This window comes from Carlito syrichta, unplaced genomic scaffold, assembly GCF_000164805.1.
Source record: "Carlito syrichta isolate Samal-C Ts95f unplaced genomic scaffold, Tarsius_syrichta-2.0.1 Scaffold315643, whole genome shotgun sequence".
NCBI classification, from domain to species: Eukaryota; Metazoa; Chordata; class Mammalia; order Primates; family Tarsiidae; genus Carlito; species Carlito syrichta.
This window is the reverse complement of record NW_007259739.1, coordinates 397,355-419,429: the sequence shown is the minus strand read 5'-3', so window position 1 is coordinate 419,429 and position 22,075 is coordinate 397,355. Positions and strand designations below refer to the sequence as shown.

Genomic DNA, 22,075 nt, shown 5'->3' with positions numbered 1-22,075 from the left:
TTTCAATATATTAAAAATAGGAAACCATCATCATAATCAATTTAAGATATTTTCACCACCAAAAAAACCCAAATATACCCTTTAGTTATCACTTCCTACTCCTCCTTCTCACTGACAAATACTAGGTAACCACCAATATATTTTCTGTCTCTATAGACTTGTCTATTCTGGATATTTGTAAACTGACTAAAGCCATCTGTGGTATTTTATGACTGACTTCTTACACTTGGCACAATGTTTCTAAGGCTCAATCACATTGCAGCATGCATCACAAGGTCAATCCTTTATTAGCTGAATATATTCCATCATGGAGATGCACCACACTTTATTTATTTACTAGTCAGTAGACATTTTGGCTGTTTCCACCTTCTGGCTATTGTGAATGTTGCTGCTGTTGGTAATGATTGTTGGTTATGGTCAGTATTACTTTGTTGTGATTTATCTGGGGAGGCAGGACTGGGAGGAGTTGGCACAAGCATAAAAAATGCACTGTGGGTTCAGATTGGGTACCTGTCAAAATTGGGGAAAAGAAACAATGAAATATGACAAATTGAAGAAATTCTGCTACATGAGAAGAAATAAAACCAAAAGAAGATACATTTGGAATATGCAGAAATACATGGGAAGGTCCCAGGTTGGCCACTGGAACTAAAATGTGAATTTGAACCAATTTGTTTTAGATCTTAAACCTACGGTAGCTCAAGCTGGTTACAAATCAAATTCAGCTTTATGTATGTGTTCACTCTTAGGCATACTTAGTCAAAAACTTAAATAAGGTAAATATGTTGATAATCAATTAATTTAATAAAATACAGACAAAAATTATAATTTAAGTATATAAAGTATATTTCCACAAATACTTTATATACTTAAGAGATTTTATATAAACACGAATCCTAAAACAAAGAATACTAACACATATAGCTGATGAAATATCAACAGACATATTATTTCATGATAAAATGGTCAAGACATAAAATACATCTATTTGCAACACAAATGTTCCAAGTTTCTCCATACTAAGAAAAATTTCTTTTTGTAAGCAATAGATCAATTATAGTTTCCCTTAAGTTGTAAGTGGTTTCAAAAACCACAAAACCATAATAAAAAATACTGATAAATGAAAAAAAAAAGAAAAAAAGATATCTCGCCGGGCTCGGTAGCTCAGCCTGTAATCCCAGCACTTTGGGAGGCTGAGGTGAGTGAACTGCCTGAGCCCATGGGTTTCAGACTCGCCTGGGCAACTTGGCGATCCTCATCTCTACAATAAATAAAAAACTAGCCGGGCGTGGTAGCGCGCACCTGTAGTTCCGACTACTTGGAAGGCTGAGGCAGAAGGATCACCGGAGCACAGCAGGTCGAGGCTGCGGTGGCTGGGAGCGTGCCACTGCACTCCAGTCTAGGTGACAGAGTGAGACTTCAACTCAGAAAAAAAAAAAAGATATCTTAATGAAAACATTATACAAATTTGAACGTATTTTTCTACAAAGCTTGAGAGAGATATTTCGTCTCCGGATGGTATTAAATGAGTAATGTCATCACAAATACTTGACTGGTTTTGTTGCACATAAATATAAGATAAAAAGAAAAAAACTAAAACTTCTAGCGTTCTTTTATTAGTTTTGCTCAACTATAAAATTGAACTGTACCTCAAAGTCATGTTTTAAGTATCAGATATGGCAATGTTATACTTTAAACTTGAACACAGGAAACGTATAGAATCTATTATCAACATCATCATATTGATTATGTGTAGTCATACTTTAAACTTATCATTCTAAAATCACACATTTGGAAGTCTCCTTGATCTCTTACAGAAATTTTATCTATGGGATCATTAATAAGTAATTGTCTTTTAGAATAGAATTTTTAAATCATGTTGCAAGAAGTTACATTTGCAGTCTAGTCTTTAGAAATAACACTGTTTATAAATCACTAACTAAAAATAAATAATTAGAATAACAAAAAAAAACAAAAATTAAAATAAGCTATAACAATTGTTTTATTGTCTATAAAATGTTGAATGTACTTTGTTCGCAATGCAATTGCAAAAGGCTACAATATTCTCATCATCCTATCACAGTTTAAGTAACCATGAGTTAAAAAATGCTTTCTTTGAACTACTGCACTTTTACGGTCTCTTGCTGGACAGCTTTAAAGAAAAACACACAATGATTTAGAAGGCACTGAAAATGTTTTGAGCCATTTCTAATGCTTAGCCTATATCGACTTCCAATTATTAAAATAAGTTTTAAGAATTCATGACAGTTAAACAATCCTGCCTAACAATTAAACAATATCCTTACTACCCACCTCTAAAACATATATGTCATATACTCCTTCTGAATATATTTACTCTTAGACATATTATAAAAAAGAATTGTTTTCATTCTGAAATAAAACAATATAGTGCATATAAAATTGTTACAGTTAATCTAATTAGAATTGGAATTCAGACTGTAAATATTTTAGTTATTTCTTTACCTTACACAATCAACGCTAGATAATTTTAAAAGTTCCATGAGGCCCCTTATGCTATATCTGTTCAAGAAGAGATTTCAGAACTCAAAAACTGGTGTACACTGAGAACAGAAGAAACTTAGTACATGAAAAAGGATTTAATGAGAGTTTTACATAAAATTCTACATAAATAATCAAATAAAAAAGAAGCAGTATTTGTCTATTTGTCAGGAGGTGGGAAATACAACAGAAGAAAGTGAAAATAAAGAATTAGATACAAAACATCTATAGCAAAAGAAAGAACACTTTTTGTAGATGAGATTTTAACCATCTGTATTTTTCAGATTTTAACCATCTGTATTTTTCACATTGTTGGCAGCTTAAAAATCCAAAATATTACATGTTCAAAATACATAGAAATGATCAATGAAATAGAAAATATGAATACTTAGCCAACAACAACAAAATAATTTAAGAGCCAAAGGAAAAAAAAAACCCTAAATATTAACACAGGATCTGTCAACTTTCAGATGTATCCAAGGGCATTCTATGTTCTCTTGTATGATATAAGGAATGGGAGCTGGCTTCGGGAACTCTATTAAAAGTTAAGGTTTCTGAAGAACTTCTTTGGTTCAACAGGACAAACCAGCAACTAACCAAATAAACAGAAAACTGTTAAGTGTATCCAGACACTAGGGTTAAAAAACAATTAACAAGAAAGGATATAAAATCTCAAGTATTTTCCACATTGACTTTGAGATTTTAATTCATTTTATTTGCATAGTATGAAAATTTAAAGCTAACAAATTAACAAAATATTGGCGAAAATTGATTAGAAATCTTACAGCTATAACAGAAACATGCACACAAATATGCTATATTCAAATCTTTAGCAAGTCAGAGTATGCTGAAGGCTCACAAAAATAATAACAAAAACACACAATAACACATACTGAAGATGATCACACAAAAAAATTTACAAACTATACTACAAATATTCATGAAAGGAGTTCAACAAATCCACTCAACTCAAAAATTAGCATTTTAATAAATCAAAATATTCTTTTAAAATCAAAAAGAGCAAAATATTAAGTATGTTTAAATTAATTCAAAGTATAAAGTACTTTATTAAAGATATAACATAAATAAGGAAATACAAAAAGCACAAAAATGTAAAAAATTAGAATATCTAGAAATTAAAAAGGAAATTAAAATAAAACATTTAGGTAATTAATTAGTTAATTAATATATTAATTTCCTTCCTTTAGAGAAAATAATAGTGAGTTCTAAGCACAATTATTGAAAGTAAATTTGCAACCAAAATATATCACATAGAAACTGCAAAGAAATGAACAATAAAGGGAAGGACTAAGCTGAAAGCAACCAGAGTGAAAAAGCAGATCACTTACAGGGGTCACAGACTAGGAACAGCTTTAATAGTCAGTGGCAATTGATAGCTAAGTGACATGAATTAGCATATTGCGGTGAGGAAAAAATAATTATCAAACAAAGATTCCAGATACAGCTAAATTACCCTTAAGAGCGGGAAATAAAGTAAAATTTTAAAGAAGTAAAAATAATAATATCAATAATGACTAATTTGAGGTAGAGGCGAGGTAAGAGGTGAAACTCATGGAAAATAGTCAGGAAGTCAAATGTCAAAGTCTTGCGGCTAGTGTGGTCCACCGTGCTACCACTCTTCAGGAAGACACAGAGCTTGGAGTCACTTATTAAATAGTTACTTTCATCCAGCTATGCCAGCTGTGTGTGTAAACATTTAAAGAAAATTACTAAGAGAATGATATTTCATTACTTCCAAACTGGCAAAAGAAAAAGGGCACTAAACAGATTCAACCTATTAAGAAGCAGAAAATGGGACTGAAAAGCAAAAAAAAAAAAAAAGTAAGGAGAAAAGGTAAAACAGAAAGCACAAAACAAAATGATAAGAAGGAAATCAAGAGACGAAACAGAAAAGAAATGATAAACAATCTTAGATTGAGCTTATAAATCCACTAAGGGTTCTGAGAGATGCACCTAAAATATAATAAAAACTAAGAGTTAAAAGTAAAGACATTGTGGAAAAAGCTGCCTAGGTAAACATTCATCCAGAGAAAGCAGTGGCAGCAATATTAAGTTACAGAAATATTAATGTCTGACAAACTCTATAGTAGTGAAAGAAGAGAGCTGGACTATATTCAGCTGGCTCGGGCTGTTGCCTCAAGCATACCTATTCAAAAAGCACTCAAAATGTGTTTTCGTTCTCTTCTGGAGTCATCATTAGCCCCAAGCCCCAATACTCCTAGAACTCTGCTTTGCAATAAGTTACTTTCCTCCACCACACTTCAAATCTTTATTATTTACACAATTTCAAGTTTATCAATAAGCAAATGGTAAAATAATTATAAAATTGAAAGATATTAACAATAACCATTACCGCAAAAAAGTGCCCTTTGGAATAAATGTTGATAAAATATAGTTTTAAATGCCATGTCCTTTTCTCAAGAATATGTATATGTCTCAAGTCTTGAGCTTAAAAGAAGATGAATAAATTAATTGACCATATCAGCATCAACTTGTCAAAAAGTATAGCTTTCTAATAAATAAACACATGAAATAAATTACGCTTTCACTCAGTATTTTGGACACCAGTAAGTTTGCAGATACTAATTATGCTCCCTCCTTTGTTAACCACCACAAAGCTCAGAAACAAATGTAACGGTTTTACTACTTATATAAAACACCTTATGCTATGCATCTTGCATAACAATCCTCTCATTATTTTATTTTATATGTGTGTTTTATTATGTCTTTCCCATCATTTCTTCCTTTTAATCTTTCATAAGGTTAAAGTATATTTTAAGTAAAAAATTATTTTCTATTCTCTATCTGTTCTTTCAAAAATATAGGTTAGTTCACAATTAATTGAGTGACACATTTTAAAGCTGAGATGAATAGCTGAAGAGCTAAAGAAAAAAAACTGAGTAACCTCTATTCAAACTAATTTGATCAATAATTATTTGGGGCTCTCCTTTAGTAATTAAAGATGAAAATCTGTAAGAAAATCTGTAAGAAAAAACTAAGAAGGACAGTTAACAGCAAGAAGTTGTTACATAATTTATTTAATGTTACCAAGTGTTAAAAATTATTGGCATTACAAATGCAAACATGTAACTTTTCTCATATGAACTAAAAAAAGTAAAATCAATTTGACTTGAAAATATGCAAAATCAATTTACTTGACTTCTTAAATTTTATATTTTATCATCAAAATTTATATTGTGGCACATGTATCTGTCACTAATATAGTAAACATATAAAGCAAACATGCGTTTTTCTTTAATTTTAATTGATAACATAAAGTATTTTCAGGTGATGAGCTAGCTATTCAGTACAAGGGAAAAATCAAGAAAACAAAGACTCAGTTGAAGATTTATTGTGATTTAGGAGAGGGAGAACTGAAATTGAGATTGAGTTGCAATTTTGGAAAACTTTTGGGAAAAAAAATACATCACTAAATAGTGAAATCAATACATACCCACCATTCATTTGCTAAAATGTCTCTTTAATCTTAATTGTATGGTCTCATATAAAATAAAGTAACCAGTAACTGCAATAGGACTTTTAAAATCTTAGTGACTCAACAATGAAGCACTAAATATGTTTCTGTTGTTCTAACAACAGTTCTTTTCATTATCACTCTATGCTGTAAAGCTGCAGGAAGAAGTGGTTTTCCAGGGAATTTTTTAAACTTGCCAGATGTTATAATGAAAGTTGCAAATGAGCAGCATAGAAAACAGAGCTAATGCCTGATAGTTAATTAGACTTTTGACAGCCAATTTCGTGGTGCTAAATGTGATTAAGTGCAGCAAGTCTTTGGAGTGACTCTCTTTCTTGACTTAAGTTATATAAAACTCATCCACCCCAACTGGATTCCCACTGCCAGCATGAACTGTGGGGGCCTACTGGTTAGCAAATTACAATGCAATGGCTGTATTCGTTTATCTTGTAATAAATAAATATCAATATCATAGTTGTATCTTTACAATATCCTAGTTTACAAGTGTCTATTAAACACAACTGACTAGTACACTTACAAATCAAAGTTAACGAAAACTCTAAATGCTAGTACAAGACAGTGTCATTCTACCATTGTTCTGTTCTAGCTAAAGCGCTGATGATTTTGTTTTTGTTTTTGTTTTTGTTTTTTTGTTTTTTTGAGTTGGAGTCTCACTCTGTCGCCCAGACTGGAGTGCAGTGGCCGCTCCCGGCCACCGCAGCCTCGACCTGCTGGGCTCCGGCGATCCTTCCGCCTCAGCCTTCCAGGTAGCCGGAATTACAGACATGCGCTACCACACCCGGCTGATTTTTTGATTTATTGTAGAGATGAGGTCTCGCTGCCCAGGCGGGTCTCGAGCCCGCGGGCTCAGGCAATCCACTCACCTCAGCCTCCCAAAGGCGCGGGATTACAGGCTGAGCCACCGAGCCCGGCTCGCTGATGATTTTAAAGCACAGTCTCTTTTGTTCTCCGCCCTTATTTTCCTTGTAAATATATCATATTGTTTTCAAAACTTCTTAGAGTGATAGTTGCTAACAGTGTTTCTTTTATAAACTAGATACTGTCCAGAAAATTGACTGTATGTGTAAAAATCTATTTTTTTTAACTAGTCTCCATTTTCTAATCTATTATTTAACATGTAAAGATTATGATACTGAATCCCCACCATACGAATTTATATTGAGGATTTTCTTTCCAGTATTACAACTAAATATACTTATGAATTGGTTAACACAAAAAAGGCTTCCTCAATTAGAATCACAAGGAAAAGTCCTATCCAATACATCTATCCTGGCTTTGGCCTAATGAAGTAATATTCGTCTGTATTTCCTTGATGATGCCTCTAACTATTCTATACCTAAGTTTTCATTCATAAATTAAAGGTTTTTCAAATATAAAATGGCTACTCTATAATTTTGTGATTTAACTGACCTTGGATATAATACATAAAAATAAAAAGTATGCTAAAAAATTCACGGAGTCCACTTGGCATGAACGCATGTTAAGTGCCTTGATTGCTTCCAGGCACAGGAGAAGCACCACATTTGTCCCACTGTGATGTGGATTTTGTTGACAGCAACCAAGCTGTCAATACAGCCCTCTGCCCACCTGGGGAGGCTCTCTGGCTCACTGTAAGCTAAAGAACACCTTTCTCAACCGTCCACTCAGACACAGCGCTTCCCCCATGCAGTCATATCTTTTGACTCTAAACTCACCACTTCCTAAATCAAACTCACCACTTCCTAAATAAATTCTGCTTCTATTTTTGCCTCTTTAAAAGTAAACATGACAATTTTCATATAAACTCTTTTTAAAGAATGAAACGAATTCTTAAAAGACCGGAACAAAGCTCCTAAGCGAAAAACACATTTCCTCTGACAGCCATGTCAAACACTGCTACCATTAGCTAGCTAACACCCACACAGGCTAAAACCCCTAACCTCTACACACACACACACACACACACACACACATGCGTGCGCACACGCAAATAAGGGTGGGGCAGGCCAGGTGGTGTGTGGGGAGGATGGTGATAGAACGTTTTGTATCTTGATTGAGGAGGTGTTAACTCAGGTATCTGCATTTACCAAAATGTATCAAGCTACCGTTAAATTATTGCATTTTGTTTCATGTAAATTATATCTCAAAGAAAAGAAAATTTCTGTTTTAAAGAGAAAATCTTTTGTAATATAAGAATATTAAGGGCCTTCGTAACCATTTCAGGACACCAGGGCATGCAATCAGAAGCAAAACATGACAAATTCCACCATTAAAATTTAGACACTAAAAATTGGTTCTTCCCCATCAGTGTTCTTTTAGAAGGTTAATCCTGCACAATGTAGGTAGACAATATCAGTAAATAATGTAAGTCATTATAGGAAAAAATGCACAACTGTACCTCACTGTCCCCAAACTGCATTCAAATACTGCTGGCAATGTCTCTAGAAGACTTGGATTTAACTACTGGAATCTGAATGTCCTAAAAATAGAAAGAGATTTTACACATGCCTAGACTTCCAAACTAATACTGTTTCATAAAACCAATAGTAATAATAATGATAATAATAATCCTGGCAAAAATAACAAGCAAATAGATTTCAAAACCAAGCATATTTTACTATGCATAGTGATATTTGCAACATATTTTATAAATTAAAGCATTTAAATGTTTTTCTTTTTTTTTCTTTTTTTTTTAGTTGGAGTCTCACTCCATCGCTCAGGCTGGAATGCAGTGGCATGCTCACGGCCACCCCAGCATTGACCTACAGGGCTCTGGTAATCCTTCCTCCTCAGCCTTCCAGGTAGCCAGAACTACAGGCGTACACTACCATGCCCAGCTAATTTTTTTTTAATTGTAGAGACAAGGTCTCCCCAAGTTGCCCGGGTTGGTCTCAAACCCGTGGGCTCAGGCAATCCATTTGCCTCGGCCTCCTAACGTGCTGGGATTACAGGCTGAGCCACTGAGCCCAGCCTAAATGGTTTCCAAATATTTATTATTTCAAAAGATTGATGTTGTTTGAACAGACCTGTAATTGCAGTCACAATAAACTACCTCAGCTGAACAATGGCTGCCATCACCCTGGCAGGCGAGTGAGCCTTATGGATCATTCTTAGCCCTCAGTTTGTAATCACCAATTAATATCACTGCTGATAAAAAAAAAATTCTTATGAAATAATGATCTGACTATTGTTAAATGAAGGCTTCACTGACTGCCACCTACGTAGGTGTGATTAGCTTAAAATCCAAAGTTATCCAGATAACTGTATCCACAGATCCTTCAGTCAGTTATTTTGTTAGACATTCTAATTTGTACTTTACCCTGGTGCAAATGAAAATTTCTCATGGAGGGTGGAGGAAGATAGGGGCAGAGTAAGTTAGAATATGCAAGTCCCAGTGTGAGCGAGTGAGTGTATAGACAATTTTGCCTACATGTCTGTGAGTAAATGGGTGGTGAGTAGCTGACTGAGTGGGCACTTGGAGTAAGTGACCAGGGATCTCCTGGTGAAGCACCTGGTGCCACAGCTGCTTTGCTTGGACCCTAGCACTTCCCAGGGAACAGTAGCCAAGTGCCATTTTTTAAAATCAGCACAGACTTTCCTGAGAAGAAGCTGCTAGGAGTGACTATCTACTCCAGCTTCTGCCTTACCACTGCAGCTCCTGGCTGGACATTGGCAGCAAAGGCGATGGAGGAGCACAGTGAGGGATCCAGAAGCAGAACCCCACTGGGAAAGACAAAACAGGTATCCTGCCACCATCTTGAACATTGGGCAAGAAAGTAGTACAGCTTGCTCAAAACGGAGGGACAGACCTCATCTCTGTGACCAACTGATTAACTACTCAGAGGTTGGTTGTGACCTAGAGGGAATGTCCTGAAAACACAAACTTCAGAGGGACAGAGCTAGTCCTGAGTCTCAGACACCCCACCTCCTACCCTGATTCAGCTATGGGGCAAAGAGTGTGGCCAGAAAAGGACAAGGAAGACCCCTGAAGAGATCATCAGGGAATTCAAGCCTGGCCAAAACCCCTACTTCCCAGTAATCCTCTGAACATCAGACCAACACTATTGGGGCACAAGTAAGAGGGACAAATCCAGACGGAGACTAGACATCAGCTGTGATAGGAAAAATCTATTCTAGGATAAGCCTGGATGGGGTGCCCCTTCCCGATCCCCCTGCCAGTACCTGAAGAGAAAACAATCCCACATCTCCCACCAGAGGGGATCCCTCTAACCTTATCAGAGTGGAAAAGGAGGACTGAAGTCCCAACCACCCCCAGTGCCCTCTCCTACCCTGGACCACACTCTGGGCAGATTGGGAATATGGCAGCAACTCTGCAGGAGACAGTAGAGAGGCTTATCTGTGAGCAGCTAAGAGGAACAATTACAGAACCTGTCACAAGAGGGCAGGGTTTTTTTTTTTCTGTCCTTTTATCTTTGTGTGTGAATGTGTATGTGAGGGTTTGATTTGTATTCCCCCCTTTTTTCTTTTTTATCTTTCCTTTTTCTTTCTTTTTTGTTTTCTGTTCATGAGTATACATGAATGAATGCATGTTCATCTTTCAGATTTTTTTGTCCTTCTCTTTTTTTAGTGTAATGTGTATGTGAAAAATCGATTTGCATTACTCATTTTTTTCTTTTTCTTTTTTTCCATCTTCTTTCGTTTTTCATTTTGTGTTGGGGTGTGTATGTGTCTGTGTGTGTGTGTGTGTGTGTGTGTGTGTGTGTGTGTGTGTGTTCAGTTTTCCTGTTTTTATTCCAGTTAGTTTTGGTTTTTGCTTGTGCATGTGTGTGTGTGTGAGTGTGTGTGTAATTTTTTGCTTTTGTTTCTGCTATTGTTTTACTTTTTTTTTTTGTCAGACCAATTTTATTTTACTATCATCTGTTCTCCTCATTGCTATTACCGAATCTTGGACTCAGGGAGTACACACACGTACCCATTGCATCATCATATACAGTGGTGGTGGGAAGTGGGTCTCAGGGACCCCATACCCCAGGAAGTGATCATTATGATTTGCAAATTGTTCCTGAATCCTAGCTCCCCATCCTCCACCTTATTCAACTCTCAAAACTACAAGACATAGCAAAGCTTCTCACTCACAGCACTGTTTCAGAATAGAACAAATTCAGAGCCCTGATCAGGGAGAATAGAGGGCTGAGCAAACATCAGAAGTGAAAACTCCTTCCACTGCCACTGAATAATGGAACTAAAGAGAAAAGAAAGAGATCAGTGACAAAAAAAGGAAAATCGACAAAACACAGGTATAACAAACAGAACATGACTGAAAAATCAGACCTCAGAGTCCAAACAATGAAAATTACCAATGACTGGCCCCAGAATACAACAGAGATTAGGGAATGAATGGTAAGAGTGAATAAGACTCAAGAAAGACAATATGCAACACTGAACCTGTAACAGAGATTTTGCTCATAAAAAAACTTCATACAAAAAATAACAAAATGACAAGCACAGAAAGCATTAACCAAGCATCTCACAACTTGAAGACCAAAACTTGGAATTAACTTAATGTATCAAAAGCATAGGAAAAAAACTCAGAAAGAAAGAACAAAGCCTACAAGAGATATGCAATCACATCAAGAAGAAGAAAGGGAAATAGAGAACACCTTGGAGCAAGTATTTCAGGAGGTTATCCATGAAAACTTTCCCCATCTCACCAGAGATTTGACCATCCAAACACAAGAGATGTGGAGAACCCATGCAAGACATCAAATGAGAAGATCAACCCCTAGGCACATAGTCATTTGCCTACACAAAGTAGCTACAAAAGAAAAAAATCCTAAAGTCAGCAAGAGAGAAAGGTCAGACTATCTACCAGGAAAGATCAACCAGAATAGCAGCATACACATCAGCAGAAATGCTACATGCTAGAAGGGACTGGAGACCAATTTTCAAAGTCCTCAAAGATAAACAAATTCAACCAAGAATTTTTCTACCTAGCTAAGTTCAGCTTCATCAGCAATGGAGAATTAAAATCCTTCCCAGACATCCAACCCCTAAGAGATTACACAGCTTCCAGACCAGCTCTACAGGAGATGCTTAAAAAGGTATGTAGTACAGAGGAAAGAAAAAAAGGTAATAACCATGCACTACCCAAGAGAACAGGAGAACACAGAATCAACAGAGAATACATTGTGAATGAAAACTTGATGACACACACGTGCATCAACCCAAAAGTTAAAAGAAAACAAATAAACAAAAAACTTCATAAGAAACTCAAGACAAAGCCTATAAGAGATGTGCAATTATATAGACACTCACATTTTTTAATAATCAACCTGAACGTGAATGGATTAAATGCACAACTAAAATGACACAGAATGGTGAATTGGATCTAAAAAAATGACCCAATAATTTGCTACATCCAGAAAACTCATCTCACCACAAGAGATGCACACAGACTCAACGTCGGAGGATGGAAAAAAAACTTCCAGGAGAATGGATCTCAAAGTTGGCAGGAGTTGCGATCTTAATATCAGACAAAATAGCCTTTAAGCTATCAAAAATTACAAAAGAAATGGAAGGACACTATATAATGATAAAAGATTTAATCCATCAACAGGAAATATTCATCCTAAATATATATACACCCAACATAGGAGCATCAGCATTTATAAAGCAGCTACTAAGTAAACTAAAAAGATACTGACCCTAACACTATTGTAACTGGTGACTTAAATACCCCACTAACAAACCTAGACAGATCATTGAAGCAAAAATCAACAAAGAGATCTGGAACCTCAACTTGAACCTTGACCAAATGGACTTAATGGGTACCTATAGAACACTTCACACAACCACCACAGAATATACATTCTACTCATCACCACATAGAATGTCCTCCAAGATAAATCATATCCACAGCCATAAATCAAGGAAAACCAAATTTCATAAGATCAAAATACTGCCATGCACCTTCAGAGAACACAGTGGAATAAAAATAAATATCACCACCAACAAACTTCCCCCAAAACCCACAAAGACATGGATACTAAACAGCATGATGCTGAATGGCTCCTAGGTCAACACAGAAATCAAAATAGAAATTAAAAGATTCCTAGAAACAAATGGAAATGAAGAAACATTTTACCAAAACCTCTGTGATGCCAAAAGTTCAGTTCTAAGGGGGGAATGTATATCTCTACAAACACATGTAAAGAAAATGGAAGGATCACAAGTTAATAGCCTAACAGATCACCTAAGGGATCTGGAAAGACAAGACCACCAAAATCCCAACTTTAGCAGAAGAATTCAGAGCACCAAAAAGCCCAAATACCAGACATAGAAGACAAAAATTTCATAGAAAAAAAATCAACAAAATAAAAAGCTGGTTCTTTGAAAGGATAAACAAGATTGACAGACTCCTAGTCAAAATGATTTAAAAAAAAGAAACTTGAATAAACACAATCAGAAATGCAAAAGATCTAATCACAACAGACCCCAAGTAAATATGAAAGATTATCAGAGGTTACTATGCACACTTATATGGAATAAACTTGGTAACCTGAATGAAATAGAGGACTGTCTGACATCACACAATTTCCCAAGGTTGAAACAAGAAGACATTGAGACACTAAATAGACTGATAATGACCCAGGAAATTGATTCTGTCATAAGAAAGCGACCTACAAAAAAAAAAAAAAGCCCTGGAAAAGACAGCTTTTCAGCATTTCAGCAGAATTCTACAAAACATACCAGGAGGAGCTGATACTAATCCTATTGAAAGTATTCCAGGCAATTCAGAAAGTTGTAATTCTCCACAAATCATTTTACAAAGCTAACATCACACTGAGGCTCAAACTAGGAAAGAATCCAACAAAAAAAAAGAACTACAGGTCAATATCCCTAAAGAACATAGATTCCAACATTCTCAACAAGGTTCTAGCAAATCAAATCCAACAACACATCTAAAAAATCATCCACCATTGACCAAATAGGCTTCATCCCCAGGATGCAGGGCTGGTTCAACATCTGCAAGACCATATATGTAATTAAATCAACAGATGTAAAAACAAGAAACACATGATTATATCATCAGATGCAGAAAAAGTTTTTAATAAAATCCAGCATCCCTTCTTGTTAAAAACCCTTGAACTTCTAGGCATAGAAGGAACATACTTCAAAATAGTAAGTGCCATCTATGATAAACACATAGCCAAGATATGGCTACACAGACAGAAACTAGAGGCAATTCCCCTGAAAACTGGAACAAAACAAGGCTGCCCACTCTTACCCTTCCTGTTCAAAATTGTGTTGGAAGTCCAAGCTAGAATAATCAGATAAGAGAAGGAAATGAGGGGTATCCAAATAGGAAAGGAGGAAGTTAAGTTATCCCTCTTTGCTGATGATATCCTAACCCTCGAAAATCCAAGAGAATCTGTCAAAACCTCCTTGCATTGATAAGGACTTTAGTAAAATCTCAGGATACAAAATAAATGTGCAAATGACAGTTGCATCCTTATACATGAACAACAAATAGACAAGGAAACAACAAGCACAATCCCATTCACAATAGCCACAAAAAATGAAATACCTTGGTATCTTCCTAACCAGAGAAGTGAAAGACCTTTACAATGAAAACTACAAAACACTGCTCAAAGAAACCTAAAAAGACACAAAGAAGTGGAAAAAATATTCCATGCTCATGGAAAGGAAGAATCAGTATTGTTAAGATGTCCATCCTACCAAAGGCAATCTACAGATTCAATGCAGCACCCATTAACTTACCAGCATCATTCTTCTCAGACACGGAAACAACAATACAGAAATTCATAAAGAAACATAAACAGCCAAGAATGGCCAAAACAATCCTCAACAAAAGAAAAAAAGCAGGAGATAGCATACTTCCAGACCTTAAACGTTACTATAAGGCTACAACTATCAAAGCAGCCTGGTATTGGTACAAGAACAGGCATATTGACTAATGGAAGAGGATAGCGATTTCAGAAGGAAAACTTCAATTTCTCAACCAACTCAGTTTCAAGAAAGCTTCCATCAACAACCACTGGGAAGAGGAGAAAAGAACCTATTCAGTGTACGGAGCTAGGAAACTGGCTGACCACATACAGAATATTGAAACCAGATCTTACTTATCACTGTACACAAAAATCAACTCTAAATGGATCAAAGACCTAAACATAAAATCTCAAACTGTAAGAATCTTAGAAAATGTTGGAGACACCCTTATGGCAATTGGAGTCAGCAACCAATTCTTGATCAAATCCCCAGATATCAATGCTATAATAGATAAGATATGCAAGTGGGACCTCATTAAACTGAAAAGCTTCTGCAAAGCCAAAGAAACCATCAAGAGAGTGGAGAGAGCCCACAGAATGGGGAAAAATATTTGCTAGCTGTATATTTGGCAATGGCCTAATATCTGGTATCTACAAGGAACTCAAACAGCCCCATTAAAAAGCAGGCAAAAGACATGAATACACACTTCTCAAAAAAAAAGTCGGCTGGGCACGATGGATCAAGACTGTAATGCCAGCACTTTGGGAGGCAGAGGTGAGAGAATTGCCTGAGTCCAGGGGTTCTGAACAAGCCTGAGCAACATGGCAAGATCTCGTCTCCACAATAAATCAAAAATTTAGCTGCGCATGGTGATACATGTCTGTGATTCCAGCTACTTGGAAGGCTGAGACAGAAGGATCACCAGAGCCCAGCAGGTCGAAGCTGCAGTGGCTATGAATGTGCCACTGCACTCCAGCCTGAGTGACAGAGTGAGACTGACTCAAAAAAAAAAAATCATATGGGTAGCCAGCATACACGTGAAAAAAGTTCTCAACCTCACTCATCATCAGAGAAATGCAAATCAAAACCACATTGAGCTACCACTTAACTCCAGTAAGAATGATCATCATTAATAAAACAACAACAAATGCAGGCGAGGATGCAGAGAAAAGGGAATGCTTCTACGCTGCTGGTGGGAGTGCAGACTAGTTTAACATCTATGGAAAACAGTGTGACGATTTCTAAAAGAACTAGAAACTGACAATCCATTGTCCCTGCTATCCCCCTACTGGGAATATATCCTGAGGAACTCAAATTTTTCTACCAAAAAGCTACCTGCCTATGCATGTTTATTGCAGCACTATTCACAACAGGAAAAACATGGAACCAACCATGCTGCCCATCAAAACTGGAACGGATAAAAGAAATGTGGTACATAGACACAATGGAATATTATGCAGCCGTAAAGGACAAACATATGGACTTCACAGTAAGTTGGATGGATTTAGAGTCTGTCATACTCAGTAATCTATCACAGAAACAAAGAACTAAATACTACATATTCTCACTCATAATTGGACCCTTAATATTTACCATAATACTATAAGAAAGGGATTGGCAGTAGCAGGATACTGCCAGAGGAGGAAAGAAGGGGAGACACATAACATCAATAAGGGTACCTGATCTCCAACCAGGTGAAGCGGGGACCAAAGAGAGGTCCAAATTTTACCTGTATGATGACCACTTGTCTACCTAATCCTGAATTGTACCCGACATCTTAAAAAAAAAAGTTGTATTAAAAATAAAATAAACAATTAAATTTAAAAAAAAGAAAATATCATGGCTATTTACTAAAGACCTGCATCTTTTTACCAACATATCAAGTCAATGATCTGTCATATTTAGCAAGCTAATATTCCCAAAGGGCCTAATTTAGACATTTAAAGACACTGGGAATTTTTGTTGACTCAGGTTTTTATCTAAATATTCAAAATATATTAGTAGGCACTTTTTTGAAGTCATAAATTGACAATTCCACAGAATCTGATAAGCCCAACTAAATCATCATAACAGAACCTGGTTCCAGAGACTGACATGGAAGCATTTAAGTTATAAGCTGTGGCTTCATGTGATTAGAAAGAGCAGCAGGGATGCATGGCTGAGATGCTAACTCCATAAATTGCTTTTGATACTAAATATTAGAAATTTATTTTTCTGACTAAGCTATTAGAAAATAAAAGGAACATAATCAGAAAAATACCATATAATAACAATGAATCTGAAACTTGAAATTCTAAATTACTCAAGGATTGATCAATAGCAAAATAAGGTTAGAGAAAACACATTGTTTTTGTATATTATTGTTTGAACTTAAAATGTTTATACTAGATAAATTATTTTGAAAATTGACAATTCAGGTTGCACAACTGCTTTCAGGATCTAAACCTTCACTCTATTCCATATCATTTCCCTTGAAGAACCTGGGATGTTTCACTAAGCAACGCAAGAAGAAGGACCCGGCACATTTTCAATTTTGAATTGACCAATTACTTATTTTGAGAACTGCAACTTGGGGAAAGTGTTTCCCAGCCTTCTAAAGATGCTTCTTCTGCCCCGACTTACACTACCAGCAGGGAACTAAAAAGTCCCGTGATCACGCACTGTCCTGTGGCACAGTGTGAAACTCTGCCAGCTAGATGCGGCAGAGAAAAGACACAAGGAAGGGAGCGATACACGGCGAGCCTTCCGGCTTTTTCCTTCTGGGAGAAAATGAGGACAACAGAGAAAGAGCAGTGGCAAGTAACAGAGCAACTGAATTTGGGTCCTCACTCCTCTTGGGCTCCAGCCCAACTTCTGCTCAATGCTCAGATGGGTAAGAGGGCAGGTAGGTCACTGGCCTCTCTGCCCCACCACTGCATGGTAACAGGGGCCACCACCCAGACTGTCCTATAGCATGTTCAGACGCTGGCAACTCAGTGACCTGGTGGGACACTGCTCAGATGAGTGAGAGTAAAAGAGAGGACAGGTGGGCCACTGGCCACCCCATCAGACCACTGCCCTGTAACAGGGGCCACCACCCAGACCGTCTTGTGGCATGCTCAGATGCTGACAGCTCAGTAACCTGATGGGTCACTGCTCAAGCAGATGGACCCTGTGCATGGCCCTGTAAGGCCATCCTGACCCCTATGCAGTTGTCACGAGCATCAGAGCCACCAAAGCTTTCCCTGAGACCTGCTCTCCAGGTGAAGTGGCCTGCTCCCAAGGCTGAGGAGTGGGGCCAGTGAGTGGAGAGAGGCCGTGGCAGAGCAGTGGCAGTCTGCACCCTGCATGGTTAAGTCTGTCCTTTACCGAGCCCTTCCTCCACACACCCAGACACTGTCTTAGAGGGAGAAAAAGTGAGTGTGGAAGCAGCTGCGAGGCTAACACCCAGGTGGGCTTACACTGAGTTATTTTATTCAATTATCTAATTATTGAATTTGAGTAAATTATAAACCAAATTGTGCATTTGTTGTTGTTGTTTTCTCATAAAGGGAAACATTAAAGGATTTTTCTTTTGAGGGGAAGAAAGCAAATGATATATACTAACTAAAGAGATTACAGCCTTTGATGCTCATACAGAGTTATAACTTGTATATTGAATGATCCTGATTAACAGAGAGTGCAAGAAAGAAGAAAGCTGATTGTTTTATCCAATTCTCAGAACCTGTTTGCTGGGTTAAATTTACTCTTTGCACTTAGTATTTCCTTTTTTCAAACAAAAAAAAGCAGGTAATATTTTTTTCCATTTTTACATAATGAGACGTACATCCCCGTTTAATTATTACACATTTTAGTGTCTCTGTATCCCCTTAATTCCCCTGCTGGGTCCTAATCCAGTTCTGGAATTGCAGAATGGGGTAAGGGAAGTTTGTGCCCTCTCCTCTTCCCCCTTCACTTACCAATCACTACTCGTGACTTCTATGACAACTGGCCTGAAATAAAAGAGCAGTGGGAAGGCCCAGGCCCTCCTGGCATCTGGGCACCCAGTGGCAAGTGCTCCGTTGCTGCTCCCCTCAGGAGATTTTTCACAGAGGACGTCTGGCTGCACCTATCTGGAGGTGGCTACTTTGCCACCTGGCTGCCAATTTTGACTCTCCATCAGCTTCAGAGATTGGAGCAGCTTATCACCCATCTTCTAGGTAGGGTACTGCCTCTTCTCCTGGCACTCAGTTTGGTCCTTTTGAAACTGCATTATGTTGGCTCCAGTCAGCAGAGTATGCAGTCAATGCAAGCATGAGCCTTAACTGAGAAGAAAGAGTTGTTCCCTCTCAGTGACGCCACCCTAATAGTATCCTGCAGCAAACAGAAGTAGCGACTCCACTGACTTCCATAATTGAAATACCCAGACCCCAGTCACCAGTTCTCAAGTCCCTTGGGAGCAAAGGTACACAGGTCTAAGAGATCATCATGAAGCCTGAACTAAACTCTCACCTTTTTTCTCTTGCCCAAATTCCAAAGTAAGAAGCTTGAGGAGTCATGCCTGATAAAGACTCATCAGAGAGTTTTTTTTAATTAACCCTGTGTAATGAGGCTTGCTTTCCAACCTGACACTGGCACAACATCACGCAACTGATAAAGAAGGAACTCAAAGTATTTATGACCTGAAAAGCTGTGTCTTGGGGATTCCCAGATTCTGGGCACCTGTGAAGACACTTACCTATTCTCTCTGAAGTCTGCACCTTTGAGTCTTCATTTACATATCAAGAAACCCGGAATTTTTCCAACTCTTTATCTCAACAGGACATCCACTCTACTGATTTCAGAATTCCTTAGATAGGAGGCTAACTCTTGCTGCTAATTGCTAGTCAGGAAATCTTTGAATCCACCTGCAAGTCAGTCCCTGCTTGGAGATGTCCCACCTTGCAGGGTTAAACCAATGTAAACCTCACAGGTATTAATTGATGGTTTCTGTAACTTCTGTCTCCCTGAAATGTGTACAACCAAGGTGCAATTAAACCATCCCAGACATGCTCTCAAGACCTCTCAGGGCTGTCTCAGGTCTGATCATTCACGTTTGGTTCAGAATAAGCCTTTTCAAGCATATTTGGCTGAATTTGAAATTCTTCTGTTGTCAGAGCACTTGAAATGATTAATAAAAAAAAATTCCACTCTCTTTGCCTTCCCAAGAAACAATGGGAGGGGATTTGCCTGGCACACTACCAACTCCTGATGAGGGGATGCCAAGTCTCTCAAGAATCAGCCTTCAATTTTTCTTTTAAATTTGGAGCTGAGGTTGCAAAAACCAGCTTCACAATCTCCTGACACCATCCAAATAAGTGGTCTTGCATTTAGATTTCGGTTTTCAAATCTCTGGGTCTTTGGCACCTATTTTATTGTTTTTGGCCTTTGAGGCTCTATTGAAACTTCTAAGCCACAGGAAGACACCCTAACTCCTAACTCCTATGACACCCTTAAAAATAAAAAGCTGAATTTTTTTGAAAAGTTCCGGGGTTATTATAAAATAGTAGAAACTTAACGTTATATATATGTGAAACATATATATACACATAGCTATAATAATATATCATATAGAGAATGCTAAATGTATAAAGTTACATATAGTTTATAACTTACAAACATATACTTTATACTTTGTAGATTAATATATTAACCTTTTGTATGTACTTTTATGTACACAGCTTTATAGTTTAACTTATTTGCACTTGGTTTTTTTTTTAGTTTAGAAAATATAATTTATTCAGAAAGTACATTAGAGAGAGAGAAAGAAGAGACTCACCTCCCCAAGGTAGGGGAGGGAGCCAAAGCCAGGAAACATAGCCCAAAGAGCACATGGCCACACCAGAGACTAGTAAGGCAACAGTCTGAAAATGGTCATGCACTTAGCTTTTCATCTTATGTTTCTGAATAGAAAAGTCCTAAGCAATCAATCATGTATTCTTCAAGCATTTTACCTGTAAATAGTAAAGGTATTTATTTACACAATACCAAAATGCACATGGTAGGACCTACTGAGCATTACTAAATGCCATTTCTTCTCTTCCAAACACCATTTAAGCATATTCTCTGGCCTTGTTTACTAAAGAATTATATCATGTGACTGAAGTCCAATGGGTAGAATGTGAAGAAAGCAATGTGGACCCATGTCAGACCCTCCCCCACGTTTCTCTCACTCACCATCCTTCAGGATGCATCACCTGAGACGCTGCTCTTCCACAGGCATGGGAGGGTGGGCACTGATGAGGGAAACACTGGTGTGCATGTGTCGCTGCATGTGTGTGTGCTGTTGCATGTGCGCCTGTTGCTGTAGGGAAGGATGAAGCACAAGCTGCCTTGGCCTGCAAACACTTTGGAATGTTACATAAGTGAAACTTTAATGGAATTGAGAAATTAACTTTGGGTCCTTTGTGACCACAGCCTAAAACAACCTCACCGGCACAGAAATTGATATCTTGAAGTGGCCGCCTACAAAAAAGAACCCTAAAATATGAGACATGGCCTGACGGGTCAGGCAGCAGGTAGTATGAAAATAGATATAGCAGTCTGGAAAAATGGAAGCCTGCATCGTGTAGTAATAAAATATTTTGTAAAATAAACATGTTACAACTTTCAAGGCAGATGGAGTGCCTATTTGGCTTTTAGGGGAAACTTTGAAGATACTACTTGCAGGTTTCCAAAGAGTAACATTTATTCAAAGTTCTCTATTGCTATAGTTTTAACATATCCCTTCCAAAATTCATGCTGAAGCCTAACCTACATTCTGGTGATATTAAGAGGTGGAGCTCTGGGGAAGTTATGATTTCATGGGGGCTCTGCCCTCACAAATGGACCAGGCCCCCAGAGAGAGGACTTTTGGATGTGGGCTGGCTTTCTCTCACTCTTCTGTCGTGAGAGCAGTATTTGTTCATCCTCTCTGTCCTTCTGCCTTGTGAGAATGCAGCGAGAGGCCCCTGACAAGATGCTGGTGCCTTGACCTTGGACTTCCCAGTCTCAGAACTGTGAGAAATAAATATATGCCCTTCCTAAATTATCCAGTCTGTGGTATTTGTTATAGCAGCACAAATGCACTAACACATCTATCATATCTCAGTCTCCAAGTTCACAAGTATATTAAAAGTAATTCTAAGATACATGGAAGAAACATCTTTGTTTTCAATATAAATAATTGTTTCCTCAGCCGGGTGTTGTGGCACCTGTGGTTCCAGCTACTTGGAGGGCTGAAGTGGAAGAATTGCCTGAGCCCAGTAGGTCAAGACTGCAGTGGCCATGAATGTGTCATTGCATTCCAGCCTGGGCAACAGAGTGAGACTC

At 37.5% G+C, this 22,075-nt stretch overlaps 1 protein-coding gene across 1 annotated transcript in view; it reads right to left on the bottom strand.

Annotated features, from left to right (window-relative positions):
* The window catches only part of SPOCK3 (SPARC/osteonectin, cwcv and kazal like domains proteoglycan 3), a 334,334-nt gene that overhangs the window by 278,104 nt on the left and 34,155 nt on the right, over positions 1 to 22,075 (bottom strand). The window lies entirely within an intron of this gene.